Below are 6,485 nucleotides of genomic sequence, written 5' to 3'. Positions count from 1 at the left end.
TGGTTCAGAAAGAGGATGTAAGATTTGAGGAAAATTCATTTGCAAAGATGGAAGCAACACACTACCAAAATAACGAATCTTAAATTAAAATTGTAACCCATTGTAAGGTCTCCATTAATGGCCCTGCCACAGGCCCAGCCCCCCCCCCCCAATCTTTATGCATTTACTGATGTCAGATTTAAATTCACAGTCTCCTACAGGTAGAAGTTGAATGTGACTGCATTTGTCCTGATAGTTTCTAAATATTGTTATTGCACATTGAAAGAGTAAAGTACTATTTGTGATTACCTTGCCTGCAATTTCTTTAAATCAAACATATTTCATCAATTCTTTTTAGTTTCAGGTAATAATAGGGTTCATTTGATATAAACATAAAAAGCATGGGATATACTTTGCTTTATCTGTCCCCAGTGCTTCCCCTCTCCCTCCTCTACTTTGTCCTCCCTTCCCTTACCTCTACTCTATTGTTCTTTGTGCTGTTTACTTACAGGTTTTTTTAACCATGTTTTTGATCCAGTATGTTAATCAACAATAATAGATAAATTCCCTCAGAATTCATAGCCATTTTTTTGTCCCTCAGTGTTGCTCTTTAGCTTAACCTAAATGTCTAATCATTTATATTTATGAAATATATCTTTCAAATATATATATATATATATATATATATATATATATATATATATATATGGCATGCTTCTGTAATTTGAGAAAAAAAAACTGTAATAAATATCTGGATACAATACAACAATATAATACAACCACTGGTGTGCTTCCAAATGGATGCCTGAGCTATCTGGCTTCCTTTTCTGTTGTCTCAATGGTTTAGCACAATTTAAGGTAGAGACAAACCACAGTGGCAAGTGCTACAGTTCAGAGCTTAGCCACTTAGATTTTTCTGAACAATTCTGAGGCAAAAAAACTAATGCTACTTATAATATCGAATGAACATAGGAACAATTAAACAATTAATCCTAAAGACTCCACTCTGTGGCTTAGTCATTCCTTTTTGGGCTTAATGTTTAGCTCTGGGCTTTTTAGTAGTGTGTTGTAGAAATAATGAATGTTACATTCTATATCTATGACGTGTGATTGTAACTGCAAGAATTATCTTTGCTAGATTAATATGTCAGTACTTTTTCTAAAATGTCTGAAAAGACTACTTTTTTAATCTAAAACATTACAATAATGTAAACATTAGCAGGCAAATGACCTGTTGTTACTTTTAAGTGGAAGCTAAATAAGCAGATCTCACAGAACTAAAGAGAAGAACTGTGGTTCCTAAAGGCTGGGAAAAGTGGATGGGAAGAGAGCTGATGGTTATTTGGTGCAGCGGTGTCCCAAAATAGGCAGCATAACTCCTACTTTAGGATAACCAGAGTTGAAACCAATTGACTGTGTATTTCTAAAAAACTGGTAGTGATGATTTTGTGTTTTCCTGAGTCAAAAACATAATACATATTTGAGGTGACAGATAATGCTGATTACTTTGCTCTAATCAAACTGTTCCCATAAATATGTACAATCATTATGTGTCCGTTAAAATAAATAAAGAAAAAAATTAATAAGTATGAGTAAAGATCTACATATTTGAAGAAATATTTCATATCCTTTTGAAGTGCACTCAATGAAATAGAAATTCTCCCCCACTAAACCCTTTCAAAAATATGCATTTGATATGAGGAGTGAAAGCATTTGTAATGACAAAAAAGAAACAAAGCTATGATGTAAATAAGAAGAAAAACTTTTTTGGAGTAAAAAATTCAATTTGAAATTTTCAGTTATCCAAATTTCGATGTTATAGTCATACAATGAAAACAATAATAAAACCTGGAACAAGTTATCCTCTTAGTAGGAGGCCACAAAAGCAAGGTTATGAAATTTGGATAACTTGTCTTTAAGCAAGTATAAATTTTGGAGCCATGGAAACATGTTAGCAGCTTTTCAAGGATAAGTTAATACCAAAGAAGAAAAGTCACCCAGAATTATTTAATTGATTTTTTTAACCTAAGTTACCTACAAGTAGAATTGGTGATTATACGTAATAAAGAACCTACTCCTTTTCAGATGTCAGACACCTACTGAAGACAGCTATCTTTTTTTGTTCCCTGCATTTAGTAACTCAGTCCAAAATATTTAAGCTGCCTCATGGCTGTCCCCATAAAATAAATGCTGGCATGAAGTGCTTCCAAAGTACTATTGATCCATGGCTTTGGACTTGCCACGTTGTTTCTCATTGAAGACTCAGAAAAGTTACTATCAAGTGTTATCTGTGGGTGTAAAAAGACTAAACATCTTTCCTTAGCTTTAAGAGGATCATTTTATGTTTTCAAACATAGAAAACAAGTTTTGCTCATTAATTTTTACTTATCAATTCTATACTAAATGTTGCATACAGTTAATGGCAAACAAAATATCTCTCACTTTGGGTGAGATAACCTTGTTTTCATTGTGAAAATCATTGGAATATACTGACCAAATATTCATGCTGAGATTTCATAATTCCCGTTATGATAATGGTCAATCCTAAAATCCTTTAAGTAGATATTCACAGGCTTATTTTGAAATGATTATTTTTTTCTTTGAAGAAGGATAAAATTCAGGTATTACCAATTCTCACTTTTTCCAATCACTCCTATCTTTTTACTTCCTTTCTATCACTTGAAAAGTGAACATGAGCAGTTAAAAATGATTAATAAAAATAATAAAATAGTTGCTGCAGTTCTCAGATTGAGATGCTCACCATGACTTTCAAAGCTTCCTGTACTGCCATCTGCCTTTTCAATTGTCCTCCTAGGGCTTAAGCTCATCCACATTCCAGTCTAACAACTACTGTCCCTCCTGAATACATTCCCTGATCATTCCATAACTCACCATCAACCTTGCCTCTGCCATCCTCCTCCCACCATAATGTCCATTTCTACTGTGGACATAGCACCAGCTTAAATTCTATGTCCTCAGATGTTTTCCCAGATTGCACCAGGAAAACAAGCTACTCACTAATGCTTTCCACTATTGAAATGGGTGTGCATACATGCATGTGTGTTGAATTCAATAATATCATTTTTAAGTATAGTCTTCTCCCATTTTTGCTTCAACATTTTTATTTAAAATATTGTATAATATATTATACCTTCTCTACCCAGCTCAGATTAAATTGGGTGATAGACTCTTGCAGAGATCCAGGATGAGAATCTGAGATTTCAAATTTCATGAAATAACTCTCTAAAACACCAAGCTACATGCCACACAAAGCCCCATACTCCAATTATCCAGTTGGAGCCAACATAAATCCAAGAAACTATAGAAAATTTACTGAGGAAAATTTTACCATGTTCATAAAATTTCTTGACTAATAAAAATGGATGTAATCTTCTGGATAGCTCAAAGAGACCATCATTTTGTTTATCTATTTGAAAGATAATAGTAAGGAAAATATTTAAATGATTAGAGGATAAGGAGTGGAGTTAGATCTAAAGGCAAAATAATGACATTTTTACTAAGAGGCAAAGAAGAAAGATAATCAGGGAATCAGAGGTTAAAACCCATAGTATAATAGTGAGCCATGATCCATGGCTCTGTGAGGGCATGGGGAAAATTTGTTCACTACACATATAGCTTGGACCTGGTGTTCCTAGTAGTGCCCTGTCTCAGGAGCTGCCTTTATTTGTATTACAGTAAGAGACTCTAATTGCTGACTCATCTGTGAAAATGCCCCACATACTCTCCTGTACCCTTGATATAAGGTGGTCACATGACCAAGGAACCACCCTCATAGGCAGAATTGGACTGATCAGATTCTCTCTCTCAAATTCAGAAGTGACCCAAACTCTAGGAGATTGTAGTGAGCCCACCTTTAAGATGAAGTGAAATGATGCAGGTGACTTGAAAGCTCTTCTCTCTGGTTTTCCTAACTCCTGATGTTTTATATCAGAATCACTGATTTCTGCATCAGAGAGAACATCCTTTTCACTTGAAATTTCTAATTTCAAATATATTTTTCTATAAAGTTTTGTTTTTCAATGCATAATATGAATGGAAATCATTATATGTTAAATCCCTTCCAATTTTAATAAATGTAAGAAAGTATAAAATTGAACTATCTTCAATTTACATATGAGAATATTGAATGGCAACTCCAAGTCAAAGTGTGATCTTCAATTAAGTTTTCACTGCTCCACATAGTGTAATTTCTCCTCAGAATTATGTAATCTCTTTCCATATGAGGCACATGCCAGACTGAGTGTTTGTCTAAATAAATACTAAGTTTTTTACACTCTGCATTATATTTTTTAAGAGAGAGAGAGAGAGAGAGAGAGAGAGAGAGAGAGAGAGAATTTTTTAATATTTATTTTTCAGTTTTCAGTGGACACAACATCTTTATTTTATTTTTATGTGGTGCTGAGGATTGAAACCAGGGCTCCGTACATGCCAGGCGAGCTCATTACTGCTTGAGCCACATCCCCAGCCCTGCGTTATATTTTTTATACTGTAATACACTATTTCTTCTGCAAAACCACCAACAGTCTATTCCACAATTTCCTCATGGCTGTTTTCACTTCTTTGTTCCTCAATGTATACACTAAGGGATTAAGTAAGGGAGTCAAGATGGTGTAAAACATTTCCACTTCTTTATCAAAAGAGAAGGCAGAAGGAGGTCTTACATATATAAATATGCATGGGACAAATAACAAAACAACAACAGTAATGTGAGATCCACAGGTGGACAGAGCTTTCCTCCGCCCCTCAGCACTGTGTGTTCTCAGGGAGAACAAGATGACGCCATAGGAGACCAGCAACAGGGAGAAGCTGATGATGCAGAGTAACCCACTGTTGGTGATCACCAGAAGGCCTTGGATATGAGTGTCAGTGCAGGCCAGCTTTAGTAATGGATACAGGTCACACATGAAATGATCAATGACATTAGGTCCACAGAAGGGCAGCTGGAAAGTAAAGAGAATCTGTATGATGGCATGCAAGAAGCCCCCTGTCCAGGACACCCCCACCAGAGCCCCACAGAGCCTCCAGTTCATGATGGAAGAGTAGTGCAAGGGCTTGAAAATGGCCACATAGCGGTCATAGGCCATGGCTGTGAGGATAATCATCTCTGCCCCAGAAAAGAAGTGTTCAGCAAAAAGTTGAATCATGCATCCTGTGTAGGAGATGGTTTTCCTCTTGTACAGGGAGTCTGCTATCATTTTTGGTGTGATGACAGAGGAGAAGCAGGCATCCAGGAGGGACAGGACAGCCAAGAAGAAGTACATGGGGGAGCCCAGCAGTGCAGGGCTACAGAGGATGGTCACTACAATCAGCATGTTGCCCCCAAAAGTTGCAATATAAATAAACAAATATATTGTGAATATTATTCTCTAAACATTTGGATTCTGTGAAAGCCCCAGGAGCACAAATTCAGTTATGAAGCTTTGGTTTTTCATGATTTCTCTGAAATGGTTAAAGTAAAACTGATAATAGAAATCTGCAAATACAATAAAAGAGCATCAGACTAATTTCTAAAAGTCACACCATGAAGCTGATATATACTTATGACAATTTAGGTGGGTTTCTTTTGTTGTTGTTGTTGTTGTTGTACCATGAATGGAAGCCTGTGGTGCTTAAAGACTGAGACACATTCTCAGCCCTTTTTTATTTTTTATTTTGAGACAGAATATCAATAAGTTTTAGGGCCTTGCTAAGTTGGTGAGGCCAGCTTTGAAATTGGTAGCCTCTCAAGCCTTTTTGATTATAGGAATGTGGCCTCATGCCAGGCTACTTATGCCTTTTTTATTATTATTATAAATATTGCTTATTTAATTATTATCACTGATAACAAAACTAAGGAATTTGTTGAAGGTAGTTTTCGGAGTTCAGATAAAATTGAAGGAGGGATGAATTTTGGAATATTTCAAAATGACCTAGTTTTAATAAGAGGAAAGCAAAGCATACACATATGTTAAAGAAGCAGAATAGTTTTTATTTCACGTGACACTGATAATTTAACAGTGAGTTCCAGGATAAAGGATTTAGAATCATTCAGAAACTATGGAAGGACTGTGATTTATTAACCATGCCTGCAATGGGCATGAAACAGTGGAGAGCAGAATGCTAATTATTACCTGAGACAGTTTTTTATATACAAAGAAATAGAAAAATATGTACCTTACAAAAATGATGACTATTCCTTTAATTTTTCTTTAATAATCTGAAGTGGGAATATGGTAAATGCATATGCAGGTGGACTTTCATACTTATTGGTAGAAAACATAGCATTTAGTATTTCTATATTACACACTAACCAGTGCCACAATGAAGGACATTAAATGTAAGAAAGGGTGACTCAAGTCCTAGAGTACAATATTCTGATTTACTGTGTCCTCCTAATTTTCCTTGAGTTCACTAGATGCCAGACAGAGCATCAGATTACTACCTAGGAATAGTTCAGGAGAACTGTGGAGAAGTTCTGAACTGCTTACCTGCTGGTTATCAGCCAG

At 35.4% G+C, this 6,485-nt stretch overlaps 1 pseudogene; it reads right to left on the bottom strand.

Moving 5' to 3' along the window:
• Positions 1 to 4,496: 4,496 nt before the first annotated feature.
• LOC114093674 (olfactory receptor 4C15-like) lies at positions 4,497 to 5,456 on the bottom strand (annotated as a pseudogene).
• Between the last annotated feature and the right edge of the window lie 1,029 nt (positions 5,457 to 6,485).

Source organism: Marmota flaviventris, chromosome 9 (genome assembly GCF_047511675.1).
Source record: "Marmota flaviventris isolate mMarFla1 chromosome 9, mMarFla1.hap1, whole genome shotgun sequence".
NCBI lineage: Eukaryota > Metazoa > Chordata > Mammalia > Rodentia > Sciuridae > Marmota > Marmota flaviventris.
Note: the sequence above shows the minus strand (reverse complement) of the source record. Positions and strands in the feature narration are given on the sequence as shown.